The sequence below is a fragment of the Geotrypetes seraphini genome, chromosome 2, assembly GCF_902459505.1.
Source record: "Geotrypetes seraphini chromosome 2, aGeoSer1.1, whole genome shotgun sequence".
Taxonomy (NCBI): Eukaryota; Metazoa; Chordata; class Amphibia; order Gymnophiona; family Dermophiidae; genus Geotrypetes; species Geotrypetes seraphini.
Window position 1 is genome coordinate 141,219,654 of NC_047085.1, and position 25,072 is coordinate 141,244,725.

The 25,072-nt window shown below is 41.9% G+C and overlaps 1 long non-coding RNA gene across 2 annotated transcripts in view; it reads right to left on the reverse strand.

Moving 5' to 3' along the window:
• Positions 1-1,077: 1,077 nt before the first annotated feature.
• The window catches only part of LOC117353646, a 55,210-nt gene continuing 31,215 nt past the window's right edge, over positions 1,078-25,072 (reverse strand). The window contains exons 4-5 of one of the 2 annotated variants that reach the window (XR_004537995.1): positions 1,363-1,404; positions 1,078-1,225 (exon numbers count right to left, since the gene is read on the reverse strand). This is a non-coding gene — a long non-coding RNA (uncharacterized LOC117353646). The remainder of the gene's footprint in view (positions 1,226-1,362; positions 1,405-25,072) is intronic. The other variant, XR_004537994.1, reaches the window with a different exon arrangement.

Below are 25,072 nucleotides of genomic sequence, written 5' to 3' on the forward strand. Positions count from 1 at the left end.
CTGACGATTAGAGAATGACACGGTGGCAGTTACCCGTGGCTAGCTGCGGGTAACCCGCCAAAATGGTGACCAAAAAAAAAAAAAGGTCACCACAAGTTCAGTGACAAGGCCATTCACCGCCCCGTGGAGCGGTGAATGGTAGCACGGGGCAGTGAACAATCTTGAACGCGCGGTGACCCGAGCGTTCCAACCAGCAGCCCACTCTCACCCGCCGTCCGTCCATGTATCTCCCTCCCTCCTTTTCCCTTACCTTTTCTTCTTAAAATGGCGATTTCTATAAGGCTACGAGCTGTATTACAGCCGGAGCCTTGAAGTCGCATTGCGTTGCCTGCTGGTAAAAGTCTTCTCTGATGCAACTTCCTGTTTCCGGTTGCATCGGAGGAGACTTCTAGCAGGCAACCCGACGAGACTTCAAGGCTCCGGCTGTAATACAGCTAGTAGCCTTATAGAAATCGCCATTTTAAGAAGAAAAGGTAAGGGAAAAGGAGGGAAATGCACGGCTGGCCAGCGGGAGGGAGCTGCTGGACCGCGTGAAGGGTGCTGGGGGTGGGGGGATGGAGAGGAGAAGACGCTGAAGATGGGGCCGGGGCGGTGAAAGAGACAGCAGGGCGGTGAAGGGGATGGCGGGGACGGGGCGGTACAGAGGATGGTGATCCAGGGACAGGGACAAAATTTTTCCCCGTGTCATTCTCTACTGACGATCTTATGGAAGGAGGAACTGTTTATGTCTGCTCTGTGTGTGAGAGCTTGTTGTGAGGGAAGATGGTAAAGTTTGTCTGAGAAAATTAATAAACAGAAGAGTATTTGATAAAAGATTGATTTTGGGAAAAAAAGTGCATTTCAGGAAGTCTAAGTGAAAACAGTGTTCAGAAGGATTAAAGATTTTGTTTAGAGGGGCTGGTATGATTGTGAGCTGAATGTACTATGTTTGAATCATATCACAACTGAAAGAAATTACAGAAGGCTGAAGAGGAATCCTGCTCTCTAATAGATAGAGAAGGGAAATAAAACACAGCACAGGCAGGCCTGCAGTTAAAGAATAAAATATTTTTATTTTCTTTTTGTATTTAAGTAAACAGAAGAGGTATTCTGTTGAGGCAGGCACATTTAAAAAAAACAAACCAAAAACAGGGGGCTCCGGGAGAAAGGTCTCTCTCCTTTTGTTTCCATTTTTAGTGAGGTTTAGGGCGAAGAACAGCACAGAAGTCTGAAGAACCAAAGAGGCCTGAAGAAAAAAAATGGACATGGAAAACAAACATAAAACTTTCTTAAAGAAGAAAACTGAGACTTACCTTAAGGGTTGGACAGTTATCTAATTAAATATTTTTAGAAAGAATAACCATACGATCATTCCAAACCTACCATGACAGAGGAACTTCACCAAACACTGGAAGCGGTCACAACCTGGATGGAAAATCACAAACTTAAACTCAATCAAGACAAAACCAAATTCATCCTCCTAGAAAACGACAGGATCCAAACCACAACCATCCTAGAAATAAACACAACCAAATATCCCATCCAAACAACAATAAAACTACTAGGCATGACCATAGATAGATGCTGCACAATGCAGCCACAAATAAACAAAACAACTCAAAAATCATTCGCAATCATGAGAAACCTGAGACAAGTACGGAAATTCTTTGAAAGCACACAATTCCTACTTATAGTACAATCCCTAGTACTAGGAATACTGGACTACTGTAACATTCTCTTCCTCCCATGTCCGGCAACCACGATAAAACAACTCCAAACAATCCAAAATACAGCCTTAAGACTCGTCTATTCATTGAAAAAACACGACCACATCACTGAAGCCTACATCAACTCACACTGGCTCCCAATCCAAGAAAGAATCCAATTTAAATTTTACTGCATATTATTTAAAACACTACATGGAGACAGCCCATCATACCTGAACAATCGCCTCATCCAAGCAACCAGCACCAGACACAGAAAAACGCACTCCCCATTCATACCCCCCCCATCCAAAGAAGTGAAAAGAACAAAACTACATGACGGCCTCCTAGCCACACAAGCTGCAAGACTGGATAACCAAATCTCCAACCTTCTGATGACCACCCCAGACTATAAGACGTTCAGAAAAGAAATAAAAACCACACTTTTCAAGAAATTCCTAAAACAGAAATAACAACACGACCACTAAAAACCCTCAAGATCTTCATATTATCTCTCTAGCTATTCTCTACAATTCATATAAGTCTGTCATTCAGTAACACTGTAATTCTTTATTCATTGTAATTCTTTATTCATTGTAATTCTGTCCTTAAACTAACCTTTTGTAATCCGCCTTGAACCGCAAGGTAATGGCGGAATAGAAATCCCTGATGTAATGTAATGTAATGTAATGTAATATTTCTAAATGCTTTAGCGCAAATACTAAGAAAACTGGTAATTTATTGAGAATTTTGAAGTTTGTAAGAAACTTGTGATTTTTTTTTTTAGTAGATTAGTAACTGGATTCAGTTTCAAACTGTTCAGTATAGGATGTTAATTGTATAATTGCACATTATAACTTATTGAACATTTTTAAACCCGATTAAAAAAAAAGTTTTTAATGTTTTAAACACTATTTATTGGATAATTACAATAAATATATATATGCACTTAAAACAAAAAAAAGTTATTAATGAATTCAACTCATTGAGCTTGTAACATCTGACCCGATTCTCAATCCACCTTAAGTCCTCCTAAATAATTTATTAATTTAGGAGTGGCTAATGTAATTTGTAATAAACTCCTGCCTCCTTTGTGAATGTTTAGCTGGCTACTCGCATACCACGACCAGTGTTCCCTCTAAGCGGGCGGGTGTTGTGAGCAAACTTTTTTCACCGTGAGCCAAAAATATCGGGCGCCAGCAAGTTATGAGCCAACTCGCCCGATTCTCCTCTCGCCGCCCTGCCATCTGCCGTACGCCTCTTCCGATCGTGCGCTGTGACGAGAAACGTGTGCGCTGCGATGTAATATTTTGTACGCCAGCGCAGCTTAGCGGGAACACTGGTTCAAATGGTTTTATTTATTTCCCCAAATTTATTTTTGTTATACGCATTGAAAATATTTGATATTGCGTTTAAATCAAAATCTCAATAAACTTGAAACGAGTGCCCGTGAGATTGTGGGAGGGTTAAATACTCAAAACTTAGAAGTTTTTGCTACGCCAGCTTTCTGGTATCTTTACATACAGTGGCGTACCTAGCATATGTAACATCCGGGGCCCATCATTTTTTGGCACCCCCCCCCCATCTGTAAGAAAAACATGATTTTTAGTAACAAACCACACGTCACACATGAGTACCTAGGAAAAGGCAGCATCTTACATATTGCAGTGAGCAGTACATCAATACACCCATTGTAAAACTAAACAAGCCAGACCAGCACAGATCAATCCTACACCGTCAATCCTAACAGAAAACCATGTCTTTCGAACACACAGAACACAGAAAACACCTTCGCCTAGTAAGGAATATGTAATCACAAACTAACCCCTCCCTCTTTTACAAAACTGTAGTGTGGATTTTAGCTACGGAGGTAACAGCTCTGATGCTCATAAAATTCTGAGCATCAGAGCTGCTACCACCAAGGCTGGTGCTAAAAACGCTTCACAGTTTTGTAAAAGGGGGGATAAAATAAAAATACATAGACAAAGGTTAAATTGAACCAGCAAGAAGCTGGACTCTGCATACAATGCTTCACAGAAACAGTGACACATGTCTCCTAAAGCAATAAATAAATAGACATTTTTTTCTACCTTTGTCTTCTGTGGTTTCTCCTTTCCTCATCTTCTTGTAACTCTCTTCCTTCCATCCACTGTCTGCCGTCTCTCTTCCCCTATATGGCATCTTCTCTCCTTCTATGCCCCTTCCAGAAACTGTATGCCTCCCCCTTCCATCTCTCCTTTCACCCCATTGGTCTGGCATCTCTCTCCTCGCCTTCCCTCTCCCACACCTCTCCTCATAGTCTGGTATCTCCCCTTCCCTGATTCTCTGGCATCTCTCTCCTTTCCTTTTCTTCCATCTTTCGCTCCCCCTCCATGCTCTCACATCTCCCCCTTCCTTTTCCCTTAGACTGGCATACCTTCCTCCTACGCTCCAAGCCCTGGCATCTCCTTTAATTCCCTCCCTCATCTTCCTTCTCCCTCCAGCTGGGTACCGCAACACTCTTCCCTGCAGCTCTGCACTTCCCCACAATTGCCATGCTTCGGTTCCTCTTCTTCCTTCCTTCCTCCCCCCCCCCCCGCGGTACCCTGCGGCACCATCAACTCTTACTCCCTCTAATGTCGGCCCTGCAGCTCCAGACTTCCTCGCACCTTCTCCCCTCCCCCTTTGGATCGCTATTATTTTAAATGTTATAGCCGCGGAGCTGTATCCATCAGTGGAGATGTCTAACCTCGGCCTGCCCTGGAACTCTTACTGCAGCAGCCGCCCGTCTAGGCAGGAACAGGAAGTCACTGTTGCAGTAAGAGTTCCGGGGCAGGCCGAGGTTAGACATCTCCACTGATGGATACAGCTCCGCGGCTATAACATTTAAAATAATAGCGATCCAAAGGGGGAGGGGAGAAGGTGCGAGGAAGTCTGGAGCTGCAGGGCCGACATTAGAGGGAGTAAGAGTTGATGGTGCCGCAGGGTCCCGCGGGGGGGGGGGGGGGGGGTGAAGGAAGGAAGAAGAGGAACCGAAGCATGGCAATTGTGGGGAAGTGCAATCCCCCCAATGCGTCCCCTTACCTTACCTCCCCTTACCTTTGCGACGCGTGTGTGCGCTGTGAAGAGAAACTTGTGCGCTGCCATGTAATATTTTGTGCGCGAACGCAGGCCAGCGCAGCTTAGCGGGAACACTGACCACGACTACAGATTAGTTGAAAAAAAGAGCTGAAGTGCTTGGGCCAGTTTTTACACTGGAAACATCCATTTTCCAAAGTGAAGTGTACAACTTCTGAACGCCATAAAACCAGAGATATGAATGTCTGGTAACATTTTAAAAAAATATGGCCAAATAGATGTTCCTATGGAACAGAGTTTTTGTGGGCAGAGCAAAGGTGAAGGAGAAAGATTTTTGGAGAAGTTCAATACACTGATGGACTTACCTTCAAGTGTATGAAATAAAGAGTTGTACTGATTTAGGCTGCAATTCTGCCTGTATCAGTAGAATGCACATACTTTGGATTGGATGCACTAAAAACGGTCATTAAGACCATGCAGGTCGCTGTGGGCTGATTTTTTGGGCCAATTTCAAACGGTCATGTCCGACTCTTGGATATTCTGTAGGCCAGTCCTCGCCATGCTTCCCCATTTTCCATGGCTTCTTTCAATTGCTTTGGAGACCGTATCTGGCGAAAGACGTAAGAAGACTTGAGGCGGTCCAGAGGAGGGCGACGAAAATGATAGGAGGCTTGCGCCAGAAGATATGATTCAGACGTTTAAATACTTGAAGGGTATTAACGTGGAACATAATCTTTTCCAGAGAAAGGAAAATGGTAAAACCAGAGGACATAATTTGAGGTTGAGGGGTGGTAGATTCAGGGGCAATGTTAGGAAATTCTACTTTACGGAGAAGGTAGTGGATGCCTGGAATGCGCTCCTGAGAGAGGTGGTGGAGAGTAAAACTGTGACTGAGTTCAAAGAAGCGTGGGATGAACACAGAAGATTTAAAATCAGAAAATAATATTAAATATTGAACTAGGCCAGTTACTGGGCAGACTTGCACGGTCTGTGTCTGTGTATGGCCGTTTGGTGGAGGATGGGCAGGGGAGGGCTTCAATGGCTGGGAGGGTGTAGATGGACTGGAGTAAGTCTTAACAGAGATTTCGGCAGTTGGAACCCAAGCACAGTACTGGGTAAAGTTTTGGATTCTTGCCCAGAAATAGCTAAGAAGAAAAAAATTTAAATTGAATCAGGTTGGGCAGACTGGATGGACCATTCGGGTCTTTATCTGCAGTCATCTACTATGTTACTATGTTCATTCCCATGTCATTCTTGATGGTATCCAGCCAATGGGCCTTTAGTCTCCCCTGATTTCTTTTACCACTGACCATTCTAAGTAGCATCTCTTTTTCTAGTGAATTCGCTCTTATTACATGTCCAAAATAGGTCAGTTTCTATCTGGTAATCTTGCATTCCAGGAACAACTCTGGGTTTATATTATCAAGAACATCTGTCCATTGGATTTCTAGAAGTCTTCTCCAGTACCACAGTTTGAAGGCATAAATTTTTCTTTTATCTGCTATCAAATTGCCACTGTGATAAATGAGGGACCCAAGGAAAATGAAGCTGTTAACCACTTCTATTTCTTCATTGTTGATCTTTATGTGGACTTTCATGTTGGCAGTAGTCATGATTTTGGTCTTCTTCTTGTTCAGGTAAAGTCTCATCTTCTTGTTTTCTTCTTTCAGCTTTAGGATCAGCTTCTTGAGGTTCTTCTCACTCTCTGACAGCAGGGTAGTATCATCTACATATCTCAGATTGCTAATGGTTCTTTCACCTATTTTTACCCCAACACTCAAATCATCTAAGTCCAGCTTCCTCAATTACTTCTGCATAGAGGTTGAAAAGAAAAGGAGAGAGGATGCATCCTTGTTTTGTACCCTTTTGATCTTGAACCATTCTGTATCTCCATACCTGGTTCGCACTGTAGCTTCTTGATCATAGTATAGTGACCTGATTTACCTGATCAGGTGCACTGGCACTCCTACTTCCTAAAGCTTGTCATGCTCAACATATAATCATATAATAATATATATAAACATATAATCAATGAAGCACAGGTAGAGCTTCTTCTGGTACTCCCTTGCCTTTTCTATGATCCACCTCAAGTTTGCAATGTGATCATAAGAACATAAGAATGGCCTTACTGGGTCAGACCAATGGTCCATCAAGCCCAGTAGCCCAAGCTTTTGATGGTAGTCAGTGCTGGTGCTGATGGAAAGAATACACAGAGGAATTATACATCTCTGGTTGATGTCCTGTTGATTGCTAATTTCATTCCCATCACAGTCTTAATTCCCTGGTGTGGCCCTTCTTATAGGCTTCTTTGAGGTTCATGCATCAAGCATTCAGGAAGTTGTTCTTGTCTTTCCTGGCTGCTCTTTGGAAATCAGCATCGAGTTGCCTCACCTCATTCAACCTGCCCTTAGCCTTTGCCTCTCTACTCTTATTAGTGATTTGGAGGGTTGTTGCAGTTAACCAGTTCCCACAATGTACTGGCTTCTTGTATGGCACATGGTTTGAGCAGTTTCAGTGATGATTCCTTTGATCTGTGCCCACAATTCATCTGGGCTCCCTCCTTCCTGCCTGAGCAGGTTGAACCTGTTATTCACTTCGACTGCATACTGCACAGGGATATCACTGACAAACTTCCTCTGCATGTCTGGATGCTTGATCTTGCATAGTTGAACCCTGATTTTGGCTACAGTCTGTACTTGGTAGTGATTTTTCAGAGAAAATTGATCCCTTCTATTTTTGCTGGCAGATGATGTCAATTTGGTTTTGATGCTGCCCATTTGGGTATGTCCAGGTTTAGAGGTGCCGCTTTGGCTAGATAAAGAATGTGTTGGTGATTCTAAGCTTGTTCTCTTGGCAGAACTACACAAGGTGGTCCCCAGCTTCATTCCTTTCCCCTAGGCCATGCTTGCCAACCACTTCTGCATTCTCTTTCCAACTTTGGCATTGAAGTTGCCCATAATGTAGATGATGTCCTTTCTTGGAGTTCTATCGAGTGAACTTTGGACCTGGGCATAAAAGTCCTCATTGTCCTGCTCTGATGCATCTGCTGTTGGTACATAGACTTGGATAATGGTCACATTCAGAAGTTTCCCTCTGATGCAGGTAGACATGACCCTATCATTGATGTACTGGGGGTTCTTTACGTACCTTGTGATCCTTTTGTTGGTCATAATGACAGCTCCCTTTCTCCTTTCTGTCTCATTGCCTGAGTAATAAATGGTGTAGTCATCTGAGCTGAAGTCCCCAGATCCAGTCCAGTGCAGTTCACCAACTCTTACTAGGTCCAAGCTCGTTCTTTCTATTTCCCTCTTGATAATGTCCAGCTATCAAATGTTCATCCCACTCATATTCTATGGTCCAATGGTATATTGTTCTTTGCAGCTCTGGTGACCCTTTTCATCATGGATGCACTGGAGACAAAACAACCAGAAAGACATCTAGAAAGTCTGTTTTGAGAATGCCCTCCTGGACTTTTTGACTAGTAAGACATCCAAATGCTTTTTTATGCTGTCTTTTGGACATCTATCTTTTTTGAAAATGAGCTCCATAGGTACTGGACGGGTTCTGTGTATTCCCTGAAGGACTTCAATTGATCTACTGTCTCAAGCTGACAGACTAGAGGCACAGAGAGTACAAGTTATTTTTGCTGCAGCTAGCTATGCGTATAACTAAATCCTTATATATTATACAAAATAGAGTAAAAAGTTGGAATTAGTGGATCATTGAGGATATGGAGCCTATTCTTATTAAGGACCATAAATCTGCTGATTTAACTAAAGATCATCCAATATTTCCAAACAGTATATAGTTCTGAATATAGGAAAAGCACTGGGGAATAGCAACTACAGTATAAATATCATATTATATATGCATTGACTGGAGGTACTGAGAGGAGAGGATCTTGCCTGATGGAACAGCGGTTTGGGACCCCCATCCTGTCCGCTATACTTCTAACCGAAGATCATCTTAAAGATAATGAGAGACATTATTAAACTGTTTTTATCATCAGTAAGGAAGAAAATTAAACTTTGTTCCTTTTAAAATCTGGGAGAAAGGACTTTGGGCCCTGAAAAAACACTCTCCTTTTATGTGTGTTGGTTTTCTAAGTGCAAGTTCCAAGAAAAAACATATTAAGATTCCATGAGGATGGAGAACTACATGTTTATGGATTTTACTTCAATCAAAAGAAGGCTTGGCTTGCCAAATGGCTCATGGGACCAAAAGATATTACTGTAAGATCAGAGATTCAGATCACATAAGAATTTGAATTGTAGTTACCATGGTATTATTTACTGTCTGCTATGGGGTCATTTTAGTAATGATTTAGATGTAGTAGAGAGTGTGGAGCAGTGGTTAAAGCCACAGCCTCAGCATCCTGGGGTTATGAGTTGAAACCCACACTGCTCCTTGTGACCCTTGAGCAGCTCACAAAGATGAGCATTAAGTTTGCTAAATACTAAACTAAAACTTAGCTTGGTGTACCAGGTCTTCAGCCAGAAAGGAGCTCGACTCGGTTAACAGTAACTAAAAAATACTGAAAAAAAGTAACAATCAGAAAATATTAATATGACTGGATTACGAAGTGTTTGGCAAATAAAATAGTTTTTAAAAAGATTAAGAAAAAGTTGAAAAGGACCGGGACCCCTTAAAATAAGAGGAAGTTCGTTCCATAGTTGAGAAAATTTGAAAACCGAGGATGGACTGAAATTCTTGACTCCTTCGATTCCTTTCACTGAAGGGAGAGTTTGAATTGTTGGGTGCCTCTTGCATTGGAGAATCTATAGGCATTCCATAATAACAGGACAAGAGGGATGAAGATACCATATAAAATTTTAAAAGTAATACATGCACATTTAAAGTGAATCCTGAGATAGACCGGAAGCCAGTGAAGGTTTAAAAGCAAAGGAGACACATGGTCAAATGTACTTTCTCCAAAAATTAATTTCGCAGCGGTATTTTGTATCAGTTGGAGTCTTTGAAGGCAGGTCTTTGTTATGCCGAGATAGATATAAATAGTTATATATAATTAAGTCCTTGGAGAAAAATAAATATTATTGTATTAGACTGATAAAGAAGCAGACTACAAGTATCTCAAAACGCACTTTGTTTTACACCCAAAATCATCATGTCAGCAGATTTCTGTCTTCTTCAGGTCTCCTGGAATGTGTCCTGGACTAAAAACACTCCATCATTAGAAGGATCAATGAACCGTTTTGAGAGTAGCCACCGAGGTCTTTGAAAATTAATTTGCATGTTCAAATGTTCCAAGAGTTATATCTAAGATGACTGGCATCCAAGATGAACCTTTGCAGAATACTGTCATAGGAACATACGCATTGCAGTACTGGGTCAGACCGAAGGTCTATCAAACTAAGGGCTCCTCCTTTTACTAAGTTGCAATAGCGTTTTTAGTGTTCGCTTAGCATTGAGCTGGCGTTAGTTCTAGCCGAGTAGCGTGGGTTTAGCACGCGGGGCAATTCTGTGCGCACTAAAAACGCTATCGCAGCTTAGTAAAAGGAGTCCTTAGTGTCCTCTTTCCAACAGTAGCCAACCCAGGTCCCAAGTAGCAAAACAGATTTTATGCAGCTTTTCCTAGGAATACGAGCAGTGAACTTCCCCAAGCCATCTCAATAATGGCCTATGGACTTCTCTTTTAAGAAATTATGCAAACCTTTTGAAACTCTGCTAAGTTAACTGATTTTACCACATTCTCTAGTACCAAATTCCAGAGTTTAATTACACATTGTGTGAAGAAATATTTTCTCTGGTTTGTTTTAAATCTACCGCTTAGTAGCTTCCAGGATTTTCTTGGTGCCTAATTTTGTGTACCGTTTATAGACTCCTCCCCTCCTTAATTCATGGTTTATCACGCAGTAACTGTTAAATTACCACGAAACCCGTTAACACTGCTCTGTGCTATTAGTTACTGAGTGGTAAACTGTGTGTTAAGTGCTTAACACAATTTAGTAAAAGGCCCTTATATGCGACACCAAAAGAGAAAAATGTTGAATAAACTTTCAATAGATATAGAAAAAAATATATAAAATACTAAAAATGGTGCTTTGATGATTTGGGGGTTATGTTAAATTTGTACTGTAACAAATTTTGATTTGTGGGTTGCTACTAGTTCTTCATTGCAGGATGACATTTACCTGTGATTTGTTACTTTTAGTGTAATATAAAGTACTTGATTCTCTGGGATCCCTTTAATGGTTTTTAAGGCTTTCACAGGCTATTTGATCCTTCTAATGATGGAGTGTTTTTAGTCCAGGACACATTCCAGGAGACCTGAAGAAGACAGAAATCTGCTGAAATGATGATTTTGGGTGTAAAACAAAGTGCGTAAGTCTTTGAAGTGGATTCTACTAGAACGTGAATATGTCTCTCAATCTGAGTGGGACTGACATGGTAATCTCAGTGCATAAGCCAGTAGCTCACAGTTCCCAGGAAGTTTAGAGGCATGCTTACATGCATACACCTTATGCAGATATTTAACTTAGTTCGTGCTTCGCAAGAGATGTTGTGTTTGAATCTTTAGTGGTGATATGTTTTACAGTTTCCCATTGCTAGCCAGAACAGTAAAACCTGTGCTTATGTGAAAATGTACAGTATTTTTGTGAATGCATCTATGTGTATGTGCCCTAACAGTGTAGTAATATTTTGTAGTTAAAATGAGTTCATTATTGAACAGTAACTGAAAGCACTCTGCATTAACTGTTGGGGTGAAGTACTCTATTATCTGCCTAGTAGAAGAGTAAAAGTGAATTTTCTCATGATTGTACTGGATATCTTTATGTAAAATGCCCTTGACACATGTGGAATAAATGGTGGAATAAATGGTTGATCTGTGGAATAAATGAAATGATAACCAGTGTGATGTACTAGTTATGGACTGGATCCTTGATGCTGACAATTTGAGGGACTGCTTCATGGAGCAACTAGTCAAAGAACAGACGCAAGGGGGTGCTACTCTTGACCTCATCCTAAACGGATTAGGGGGGCCTGCAAGAGGGGTAGAAGTGGGAGGACCACTAGGCAACAGTGATCACAACGCGATCAGATTCACATTAGAAAGGGGGACACCCATAGTAAGGAGGACCGCAACAACTGCGCTCAACTTCAAGAAAGGGAACTATGTTGCTATGAGGGAAATAGTGGGGAGGAAGCTCAGAAACATCTTTAGGATGGAGACTGTGGGAAGCGCCTGGACCCTATTCAGGGACACCCTGCAGGAAGCACAAAGAATGTACGTCCCCAGTTTCAGGAAAGGCTGCAAGAACAAGCGATCAAAGGACCCGGTTTGGATGTCAACTGAAGTAAAGAGGGCAATAAATGACAAAAAAGTATCCTTCCGGAGATGGAAAAAGGACCCAACGGAGGAAAATCACCAGGCGCACAGAAAATGCCAAAAGGAATGCCACCGAGAGGTTAGAAAAGCGAAAGGGGAATACGAAGAGGGGCTGGCCAGGGAGGCGAAAAACTTCAAGGCATTCTTAAGTTACGTAAAGGGGAAGCGACCAGCGAGAGAGGAGGTGGGGCCGTTGGACGATGGGGATAGGAAGGGAGTGATTAAGGAGGATAAAGAGGTAGCTGAGAGGTTGAACACGTTCTTCTCGTCAGTTTTCACGAGCAAAGACACATCTAATATACCAGACTCAGAGGAGCTCATGAGTGGGGAACAGGCCTAAAAATTGGAGCACATAGAGGTAAGTAAGGAGGATGTCCTCAAACAGATAGACAGGTTAAAATGTGGTAAATCACCGGGCCCGGACGGGATCCACCCAAGGGTTCTGAAGGAACTAAGACAAGAAATAGCGGGCACAATCCAGCATGTTTGCAACCTATCCTTGAAAACTGGTGAGGTACCAGAGGACTGGAAATTGGCGAATGTCACACCTATCTTCAAGAAGGGATCGAGGGGTGACCCCGGGAACTACAGGCCGGTGAGCCTGACTTCAATTATAGGGAAGATGGTGGAAGCTATGATCAAGGACGGCATTTGCGAGCACATCGAGAGGAATGGCCTACTGAGAACAAGCCAGCACGGATTCTGTAAGGGAAGGTCGTGCCTAACGAACCTTCTGTACTTCTTTGAGGGAATAAGCAGTCGGGTGGACAATGGGGAACCCATAGACATCATTTACCTCGATTTTCAAAAGGCTTTCGACAAGGTGCCACATGAAAGGCTGCTTAGGAAGCTGTGGAACCACGGGGTGGGAGGGGATGTGCACAGATGGATCAAGCACTGGTTGTCGGGTAGACTGCAGAGGGTCGGAGTGAAGGGCCAATATTCTGACTGGTGGGGAGTCACAAGCGGTGTGCCAAGGGATCGGTGCTGGGGCCGTTACTCTTCAACATATTTATCAATGACCTGGAAAAGGAGGCAAAGTGCGAGGTCATAAAATTTGCAGACGATACCAAACTGTGCGGCAGAGTTAGGTCCAGGGAGGAGTGTGAGGACCTGCAAAGGGACCTGGACAAGCTGGAAGACTGGGCAAACAAATGGCAAATGCGCTTTAACGTGGAAAAATGCAAGGTCATGCATATAGGGAAAAAGAACCCATTGTTCAACTACAAATTGGGGGGGGGGGCATTGTTGGGAGACAGCAGACTTGAGAGAGACTTGGGTGTGCTGGTGGATGCATCACTGAAGCCATCTGCACAGTGCGCAGCAGCCTCGAAAAAAGCCAACAGGATGCTGGGCATTATAAAGAGGGGCATAACAACCAGGACGCGGGAAGTCATCATGCCATTGTATCGAGCGATGGTGCGTCCACATCTGGAATACTGCGTTCAGTATTGGTCGCCGCACCTCAAGAAGGACATGGCAGTACTTGAGAGAGTCCAAAGGAGAGCAACGAAACCGGTAAAAGGGCTGGAACACTGCCCATACGCCGAGAGGTTGGATAGGCTGGGGCTCTTCTCTCTGGAAAAAAGGAGGCTCAGGGGAGATATGATAGAGACCTTCAAGATCATGAGGGGCATAGAGAGGGTGGATAGGGACAGATTCTTCAGACTGAAGGGGATAACAAGTACGAGGGGGTATTCGGAGAAACTGAAGGGAGATAGGTTCAAAACAAATGCAAGGAAGTTTTTTTTCACCCAAAGGGTCGTGGACACTTGGAATGCGCTACCGGAGGAAGTGATCAGGCAGAGTACGGTACAGGGATTCAAACAGGGATTGGACGGATTCCTGAGGGATAAAGGGATCGTGGGATACTGAGGGAGGAGCTGGGATGTAACACAAGTATAGAAAGCTAACCAGGTAATAAGTATAGAAACCCAACCAGGTCGTGCATGTGCAAGACCGGAGGGTTAGGACTTCGATGGGAAGATAGGACTTCAATGAGAAACCAAGGTGGCAAGGGAGCCCCTTCTGGTGATTCAGACAGGTCGTGACCTGTTTGGGCCGCCGCGGGAGCGGACTGCCTGGCAGGATGGACCTATGGTCTGACCCGGCGGAGGCACTGCTTATGTTCTTATGTATTTGATTATTAATATTTATTTAAAAACTTGCTATACTGCTTTATCATAAACCAGGGGTAGGGAACTCCGGTCCTCGAGAGCCGTATTCCAGTCGGGTTTCCAGGATTTCCCCAATGAATATGCATTGAAAGCAGTGCATACAAATAGATCTCATAGAAACATAGAAAATGACGGCAGAAAAGAGCCACGGCCCATTTCGTCTGCCCACACTAATGGGGAAATCCTGAAAACCCGACTGGAATATGGCTCTTGAGGACCGGAGTTCCCTACCCCTGTCATAAACAGACAGATCAAAGTGGTGTACATTAAAACAAGCATAAATTGAAAGCTTAAAAGGAACTCCAATTAAAATAGGATAGACAACACACAGTAAAGGCTTGTATTCGATACACTGAACACTGGAGATAAGATTATGATTTTTGGGAGGGGGTGGTTCTAGCCAGAAACTCATATGGCAGGTTCACCTGCCTGGCAGCCTTCCTTTGCTCCAAAATTGACTATAAATCAGTAGATGTTGGCAGAAAAAGACCCTAATGGTCCATCCAGTTTGCCCAACAAGGCGACCATAGCCCCACCCACCACGCCATATAGGACCAGGTCACCCATTCTTAAATGCTGGTTGTGAAGTCACCACCATGTCAACCATACAGGCAGCCAAACATGATGGAGATGTTAAGCTGAATACTGCAATAGAGTAGACATGCCGGATGGTGTGAATAACATGAAGAAAGACCTGGCGAAGCTTGAAGAATGGTCTGAAACTGGCAGCTAATATTTAATGCTAAGAAATGCAAGGTCATGCATTTGGGCTGCAAAAACCCAAGGGAATGGTACAGTTTAGGGGTGAAGAACTTATGTGCACGACGGAAGGCAACCAATCAGGAAGTAGTACGTGGCAAGGTTTGAGATTGCAAACATTGCTCCTACCCTGCACAGCATGATTGGAAGAGGGAGGAGTCAACCGTCAGCCATCCAGACGGCGAAGGGGTTATTTAAGGGGGGATGATGTATAGGCTGCCCCATTGTATAGGCCGATGTAGGTTTAAAAACTTGAAGATAAGCCGCAGCTAGTAACAAGGGGCGGCTTATCTAAGAGTTTTTAAACCTACATCGGCATTTCCTGTGGCCTGTACATGGGGGCGGCCTATACATGGGGAAATACGGTAAGCAACACGTGAATCAAATAAGTGAAAAAATAAATAAATAAAGCTATGACTGTCCAACTTTAAATCAATCATACATAATAGTGTTCAAATCCAATGCCTGGGAATCTATTAAGAACCGAAAAGCTGGAAATAATAACTCCAAAGCAAACACAGTACTTATCTTTTGTGGTAGCATAGGAAAAGTCAATGGCTGGAATACAAGTTGAAAACTGAAAGGATGCTCTATATTCAGTTCTACGGGACTCTGTTTCGGGTAGACCAAATCCCCTTCGTCAGGAACCTCGGCACTGCTCCCGAGTTCCAAAGTTGAATGACTAGCGATGTGGGCGGCAAAAATGAAAAAGACGCTGAAAGGGCTTCTGCTCGAAGGCCAGGGAGCTCCACCCTTGGGCTCCATCTACCTTTCTTACAGGAAAGCTAGTAGGAAAGAACAGAGAACAATTTGGGCTCCTCTGTTATGTCAAAACTACTCATTCCACAAGACATATCTCAGTGGAGAATGTTCATTAGGTCTGATTTACCAACACTGATTAAGATTATTTTGCCATTCCATGTCTGTGGGAAGAGACCTTGATGAATCAGTCTCATGATGTGATCTACTCCTACAGTACAAGCCCATATTTTTCAGCATTTGTTTGTTTTGTAAGTACTTTATAGATACATTCTGAATGTAATTTCCTATTCAAATTATTAATTTTAAATGTCTTTGATCCTTCATGATAGTAAGGTGCTGGTCGCCTATGTACTTTATTGTTTGTATTTTTGCTCTATTCTGTGGGTGTATTTATTGTTGATCTTGTATGTATTTTTGTATGAAATTTTGTTTTTCTGTATGTTAGTTTGTAACCTGCCCTGGTAAGGGTGGGATATAAGTAAATAAACCAAACCATAACCAAATCCAAACCAAACCAAAACCAAGTCTAGCTAATTTCTTCTGCATTTAAAAAGTTATTTCTTTTCTTTATTTCATTCTTATTTATCTTGCCTTTACCCTCCCTCTTTTCTCTCTCTCTCTCTCTCTCTCTCTCTCTTTGTTTCATATTTTTTCCATGTCTATTGCATTGTGGTGGCATTTCTGTCAGTTTATGAATCCATCTAAATTATTTCATTCTCCAGTAACATCACCAGAGCTTCAGTAAAATACTTTTATCCTGTCTCCCAGCCACCTCAGCTCCTATGCCTATCTTTCTTTCTCCTTTGTTCCTATTCTTAAGGCTATTTCTCTTCTTACCTTGCCTTATACAAAATCAACCTTATACACTACCTGTTCTGCTCCCATCTTGTCTCCCAGCTTCCCTCCCTTTCCCCAATCCAGCTTTTCCTGTAAATTACATAGCTGCTGGAACAGAAGATGTCTATGAAAACCACTCTGAATTGACTCCCCAGTCATTAGTAGTGGTATGGAAGCTTCCGATAAAGATAAAGAAAAAGAAGAACACCTTTGTGGTTGGAGGGGCCAAGGAAAACAATTTCTGGCTCTGCCCATAAGCCTTCTAGTTGCACATGCTATATTGGCCAAAATATTGGTACAGCTATGGCCCTAGGGGCCTACCCAATTTCTTCCGAGTATGCATAGTAAACTTAGTAGATGATGGTAGAAAAGACTAGCCAGTCAGTCCATCTAGTTTGTCCAGGTCAGTAGCCCTACAAACTTGAACACTTATAGGATACTGATGTTTATCCAAATCAGTTTTTGCTGTCTTCTGCTTATATTCTGTTATATGGCTATAGAACTGTTACTTACTCATTTGGCCTCCTATGTGCCTAAAGAATTCTTGATAGGTTATTCTAAGCATCTACTGATTGTTTATTCTCTTTTCTTTCAGATTTCTTTTCCTAACATTTCCCCTAAGAGTCGTCTTTTCCCACATCCCTTACCTTGACCTATTTTTATTTACACACAGTGTCCAGTCTCTCCCTTCCACCTTTACTTTTGTCGCTCTCTTTTTCATTTTTTCCCCTTTTCCAGTTTTCACTAGGGATGCACATCTGTTTATTTGTTAGCATACATACAGTTCATTAGTAGGCCTGAAAAATTTTAGTGTTCAAAATCAATTTACTAGTCATGAAGTAATGCACGCACAATTCATTTGCACACATTCAAAACTTGCAGTGTGTTTAAATTATTAAGCTTAAATGTATAAAAACAATAATTTCAAAAATTTGGGGAAAAAAGTCAGAAAATTACCCCCATTAGAATCAAATACGTTTTTCTGTGTATATCTCGATTCCCTCCCTTCTTCCCTCTTTATTTCTTACAGCCTCTTTCCTTCCATTTCTTCTGTTGTACGATATCTGTTTTTGCCTTGTAGCTTTGCAAGAACAATATGGGAATTTTCCAGATGAAAACAATGCTATTGTGTTAATTTGGCTTTCCTGGTTAATAACCATTGAATAAATAAACAGGGTTGTTGCATAGTCTGAAGAATTCAGTACTGGAACTGATTGGCAACACATGCCTCAGTGTGTTTTGGAAATTCTATTTTGTCCAAGCTAAGGAGTCCATGGGATTGGTTTTGGATTTTAAAATGATGATTTGCCACTGTTACTTGCAACACAAAACAAAAGAAAAAAACCCTGCAGGAATGGTGTACAAGATGCCAAGTCTTTAAGGAACACACATTAAAAATGGACATAAAACAGTTTGTATCTAAAAAGGTTAGAGATCCCGGACCCGACACGGTCCGTGTTTCAAAAAAACCACTCCTTCCTCAGGGGTCCTAATGTGAACAATTGCATGTATTAAATGGATGTGAGCATAATGGAAATAAAAGTGGTGACAGCAGAGTCATGCGACAAGATGATCTGTGTGTGATGATAGTGTGGACTAGCTTCCTTTGAATTTCAGCTTATCAGCACTTTAATCTCCGCTCCTGATGAAGATACCGAAACGGGGCTCTGTCGAATGGTGATACAAACTTTGATGGAATTCAGCTAAGTACCTCTTGCTAATTACTATATTTTTTCAATGACTTTTTAACAATAGCACTTGCACTTTGATGTTTTTTCATGTAGATTTTGAATGAACTGTTTGATGAACTTTTGATTAACATTTGATAATTTTTGATGAAGTTTTACTAGGTGATTAAAATGTTTTACATCCTTTTTTCACCTGGTTCGTTTTTAGGCCAAGGGTTTATGGATTTTTGTATCAGTAAATTTAAAATATTGGACGTAATGATGTACGGGGCAGGACTTATTTAGACCTTGTGTCTGATGCTTGTCACCTACGAGATCCTGTCCTGGGCTAAATCCTGCTCTCAGTAGTGAGCTTGGCCCATACTGATGTACTATTAGTAGCACTATTCCAGATATTTTTATTAGTATTTATCTGGGTCCTACACTCTTTGGCTTATTTCGCACTAGGAGTAAGAAGTCTGTTGCCAATTGGGTGTTTTTGAATGATAGTGGTGAGACATCTTATACAATATGGTGGAAGTGTTGTGTTTAAATAAGTATAATTGTGGAGTAAATCACCTGAGAAATGTGGATACAAATATAAACACACATATATAAAAAAAACTAATATGAAAACATACATCCCATTGTGGGGATTAATACCATATGGGCCTTAAAATCCTAGAAATAGTGAAAAAAAGGAGAATAGAACCAGAACAGTAAATAACATACAAGAAATATGTGAGTGTGTTAAGTGGGCAATGATACATACCAAAAAAATGTCATGTGCTGGGGAACCTTATGGGTAACAACTGGAGACAACTAAAAGGACATATGGGTCCATTTAAAACAAGTAATGAATAAATAAAAAAGTAAATAAAGTGAAATGAAATGAAATAAAAAGAATTTGTGAGCATGGCAACTAGAGAGTATAAAGAAGAAGAAAAAAGGCCTTGGAGAGGACAAGGAAAAAAAAAAGCCCTATCTTGTGCTGGTCCCATGGTCTCCTCCAACCTTTTAATTTGTTAGGGCTTTTTTTTTTCCTTGTCTTCTAAGGGCTCCTTTTATAAAGGTGTGCTAGGATCACCGTGGGCCTCATCTGGGGCAGCCTCCTTGGAGCGGCTGGGGCACGGGCAGTGTGTCTGGGAGGGAATGCATGGATGGGAGAACATCGCAGGGGAGGAGACATAGGCATCCTGGGACTGTCTGCCAAGTCTCTTCCCTGAAGAAGCCCTTTCTGGAAACGTCAATCGCTCCTCCTAAACTTACTTGCTCCACTTCATCACTGACGCTGAAATCGTGGATTGAAGACAAAGTTTTATTTTATTTTTCTTTCCAGCTTATGATTTATCTTTAATCTTATCTATTGTTTTGCCTTTTGTCTTTGTTTTGTTCTATTTCTATCATTTAAATTTCTCCAGAATTCTACTGTTCAACGGCTCCCCCTTCTGCTTCTATTCCTTTCTCTCCTCTCTTCTACCTTCCAAAGTATTTAGATCAATGCTGTCTTGTTAAAATGTTTATTTTATTTTTATTTTTCCTCTAACTCTACTTTTCACTTCTCTATTACCCTCCAGGTACTTTAGTTAGATTGTGAGCCTTCGGGACAGTAAGGGAATTTTTCAAGTACCTTTCTTATATCTAATCTTAATGTATATTTTCTGTAAACCGCTTAGAACCTAACGGATGTAGCGGTATATAAGAAATAAATTACATTACATTACATTAACACGCAGAATAGCACGCACTAAACTGCTGAGCGTGCTAGACCTTAACACTAACATTGAACTGGCATTATTCTAGAAGCGTACCGTGCGGTTTAGCGTGTGGTATTTAGTGCGTGCGCTAAAAACGCTTGCGTACCTTAGTAAAAGGAGCCCCAAGGCTTTTTTCTTCTTTTGGTACTCTCTAGTTGCCATGCCCTTCAGCCCCTTCACACCTCCACATCTCAACTATTCAGATAAGACACATAGGACACACATTCATTTAAACCTGTCTTTTTTCTCTCATTAACCGAAATGTTCTGTAGCACATCTCTCTAAACATTGTACGCTTGCAATATTAAAATAATTTCTATACAAAATATACTTTCTATGCAACCACCTGGTTCTTGTCTCATTTTATTTCCCACTGCCTCGTTGAGGACAGAACCCAGGACCTAGACTAGATTAGACTAGAAAACAAGAGACAATAACACACAAAGATTTTTTGTTGTTGTTGTTGGGATTTTTTTTTCCTTCATCACCTTAATGTAACTTTTCTCCTTCCCTCCTTGTTTAACCTCACTTTTATCTCTGTTATTGTCAAATGTCTAATGTTCACTCTTCCCTTTACTCTTTCCCTTCTATCAATTTTATAATCTATAAATATAATTCTACCTTGATTATATCTTTTATTGTAAACCGGCTAGATACTTGTTGATGGGTCGGTAAAAAATTAATAAACTTGAACTTGAAACTTACAACGTGTACTGCAAATAGAGCTTCCTTTTTTCCTGAAATTCCCCTACAAATGCCTGATTAAGTCAAACTGATTATATATTTTATGATCACTTGCAATTAGAAAGATTTCCGATTGAGAAAGGTTGATTCAGCTAAAAGGTTGTGTGTCAGTGTTGGAGATTAGTATAAGGGCTATTGTGTTATTATCCAAGGGTAAATGTACATTTTTCAATAATTTTCCATTGTTTACTCTTGCTCTCTCCCGTGATGTCAGCTTAGTTGTTCCATGTATGTCTTATTGTTTTCTTTACTTATTAATACTGGAACTGTTTGCTTGTTTTGTTATGAAACATTGTAATTTAGAAAATCTAATTAAAACATGATGAGCACAGTTTTGAAAAATCCATCAAGACCTTTGAGATGAGCTTTAGTGAACCTTCTTTAGGTTCTTTTCTCAGAAGTGAAATGTGAGCTCCAGGAAATGAACCCTTTTTTAATCTTATGTTGCACTGGCACTGTATAATTCACTCCTAGGGTTATTAGCCAAATCCTGAATTTACTGTCCTTAGATAGATTGGGACAATTTTAGCTTATTTCTAGGCAGGAACGAGTCTATTTTTAATCTGATTAGGTTATTGGGAGAATAGATTTTTAGATCTGATTTTCAGAGATGCTAAGGAGAACCATCCCAAAGAGTGAGATTCACTATGCCAAGGAGTGAGATTGGAGGCCAAAGAATTATATTTTTCAGGTGGTACATCCAGGGTATCCTATTTAATAATACCCTTAGCGCGCATGCACACTTCGATCTTCATGGCTCCATACATCCTTGGCCAGCAGAGAAATTGTAAAGCGTGTGGCGCATGCGCGTTCAGCACGTGCGCGCATGACGATTTGCTTCGAGTGGCGGTTTAACCTAATCCAGCAGCGGTTACTGTGTGCCGGTTGCACTTCCCAACACAACCGCGTGATTTAAAAAAAACAAAAAAAAAAACAGACGGGACATTGACAGACTGACACACTGAAAGACAGGTAGGTGGGAGTGAAAGACACACACAGAAGGCCAGGGGCCCAGGAAGAGATATTGAAAAAAAAGAAAAAAAAACAGACAGCGGACAAGGAGAGAGAGGGAGAGAGAGAGAGAGAGAGAGAGACAGAAAAAAAAAAGACAGACAGACAACGGCCAAGGAGAGACAAAAAGAAAGACAGACAGACACACACATCTATTCTAGCACCTGTTAATGTAACGGGCTTAAAGACTAGTAAATCTAGAATGATTTAAGTATAGTATTGCATTACAAATGAATTATGGCAGTGTTAAATAATATTGGCTTTTCTCTGGAACTTCTGAAAGAACACAAAGTGTGGAGCAATTTGTATACATTTTTTGAGCTGAAAATTGTCTTCCACCCAGTAGTTAAAAGTATGTACATTGGTTTCAGAGCACAAATACTTGAAGTAAAGGGAAAAAGGACAGGGCAGTGGGGAGGGGAGGGGGGGAAGCAGTAGGCAGGAAGATGTGCTCAGATTTCTTCTTAGGTTGGATCACTTGGTTTACTTCTCTAAGGCTTCCCTCTCATGAAAACAGTGATCAAGATCAGTACACTGGTTAATGAAGCTCTGATGAGTGAGAAATAGGGCCCACAAAGTGTGAGAGTGAGAAAGCTTTGAAATGAGTGTGATACACACCTAATGAGTGAGACTTGGCATCTCTGTATTTTGTGGCACTTTGCATTTCTATTATTTGTGTTTTTAGGATAGTGTTAGGGCACGAATGGTATAGCAGCAGGTGTCCCTGAGAACACTCACTGAAGTTGCAGTTTAGCCACCTTTTGGCAAGTGGCACTAAACCTACCATGTCAGAGGCTAAGTCAGAGGGGCAAGGTTCAGGCTGGGAGGTGTTTAAAAGCCCTGGAGCAGACTGGATTTAGGAGGTCCTGAATAAGGAATCCTCTCAGGGTGTTTCTATTAGCTGCAGTACCTGGGGAGAGCCCCTCAGCAGAGATTGCTACCCTGAGAGAGGTAAGACCTGAATGGGAGGAGGGAAGGAGATGGGATGGGAACATGGATGCTGTTTGGGGGGGGGATGGAATATGGATGCTAGGCCCAAGAGGGGGAGAGGATAGGACATGGATGCTGGATTGCAAGTGTGTGTGTGTGGGGGGGGGGGAGAGGAGGGGACATAGATGATGGACCTATAAGTAGGAGGGTGTGAGAAGGAAGAGATGATTGGCCATGGAGAGAGGGGGGAGAGAGAGATGCCAGACCATGGGGAGGAGATTCAGGGTACAAGTGAGAGAGATGATGGGTGGGGTGGGGTGGGGTGAGGGAACATGGATACTCGACCTGCAAATGGAGGTGTAGAGTGAGGAAGAGAAAGTGACCAAGACCAGAAAGTGGGTGGGAAGGGAGAAAGAGATTCTTAGCCATTGGAGAGAGGGAGAGAGAGATGCCAGTCTATAGGGGCCAAGGAGAGGATTCAGGGTGCAAGTGAGAGAAGAGTGGGGAAACAGAAATGCAGTTGGAGTGAGAGAGGGAACTGAGGAGGCTGAAACCTGAGAAAGTAAAAGGCAGGAGGAATTTCAGGCCTTAGGATAGGAGAATTCTACGCAAAACACTACAAATAAACTGCAGAATTTTGAAATGTTGTGTGTAGAATTTTCAAATTTTTAGCACAGAATTCTGCCAGGAGTAGAGCCTTCATGCCAAGCCTTAGCAATACAGGACCCAGCAATTGGAAGCCTGCATGCCATATCACCCAAACTAGTATCTCAACAGGTCATTATACTAGAGATTGAAGTCTATAGGAACCAGAAGTTATAAAGCTCCTGACCTATTTGGATACATGAGGGTAGATGTCCCTCTGCATCCCTTTTTTGTACACACACAGGAAAAGGGGAGAATGATATATTTGTGAATTTCATCAAGGCATCTTGGCCACAATCTCTGTAGTTCAGGAACATCTCAAGGTTGATGGATGACATTATTTACCATCTCTGCACGATTTCTGGGAATCCAAATCACCAACAATAAGATCATAATCAGAGGCACAGCGCCAGAGCTCAGATATACTGAGGTTCATAGCTACTATCTACAGAACTGTAACTTAATTCAGAGACTAATACTTTCTTTTGGATGGTGCAGCAGGAATAAAACTAAGAAGAATGATATTTAGCGCAATTTAGCTGGACAGGAATGGCTCCCAGACGGCTAAACAGCACATAGCTGGCTATCTCACTATATTCAGTGGGAGACAGATAGCTTTCTTGCACTGAATATCCAGCTTAGCATATTGGCTAATGACCTTCTATGTCGCTTGACATAGCAGGTGACCGCCAATATTCAGTAGTTCAGCGGCTAAGTTCCCCAGCCAGATAGAGCCACTTAAAAGGGTGGTCTTTCTTTGGCTGTTGAGACTTAGCTGGCTAGCTGCTGAATATTGGCCTAACTGGCTATGTCTCAGCTGGCCAGAAATAGACCGGAATAGCTCTTTAGTTGGTACCAAAGCAATCGAACTCCACTGAATAGAAGAAAAAAGAAGAGGCATGGGGAGCTTCCCTGGAAACAAACCATATTTTACTCTGCTCTGTAACTTTATGATAAAAGAACAGCAATTAAAAAAGCATTTAAGAATTTAACACTGATTAACAAATACGCACATGAGTAGCTAGGAATCAGCCTGCTAAGTGCAACCAGTAGGAGCCATCAAGACCCCACAAAGGAGAAAGGGAATAGGGGACCCCCTATTTCTGTAGTGTTGTCTCTGCTAAGTCTTAGATCCAGGAGAAGATGTCCCAAGAAGGACACCGAGGACATCCAAGGCTTAATTCAATGCCAGTCATTGGATATGTTGCCAACATTGGATTTCCAGGTTTGCTGTGGACTGATCTGAATATAGGGGGGAAGTTGTCCAATATTCTGCGGTACTTAGCCGGCAGAGAATGGCTACCAGCAAGCTATGTACCACTAAGCCAGCTATCTGCCAATATTTAGCGGTATGGCTGGTGACTAGCTATGTAACGTGACATAGCCGGTCACCACTAATATTCAGCAGTTTGCTGGCTAAAGCAAAAAAAGCAGGTGTATCTTTGGCTGCTAGGCCTTAGCCATCCAGCTGATGAATGTCAGCTTGACTGGCTAAGTCCGTAGTGCTAAACCTTAAACCTGAATATTCAATGCTGGCTATGCAATCTATCACTCTTTGGACTTCAACAACTGCCAACAATCATTAGAGGACAACGCTGCAACAGAACAAAAGGTGGTAGTGCTCCCCTTTGTCCAAGGAGTGACAGATTGCATAGAAAAACTGTTAAAGAAGAACAACATCAAAACAGCCTACAAT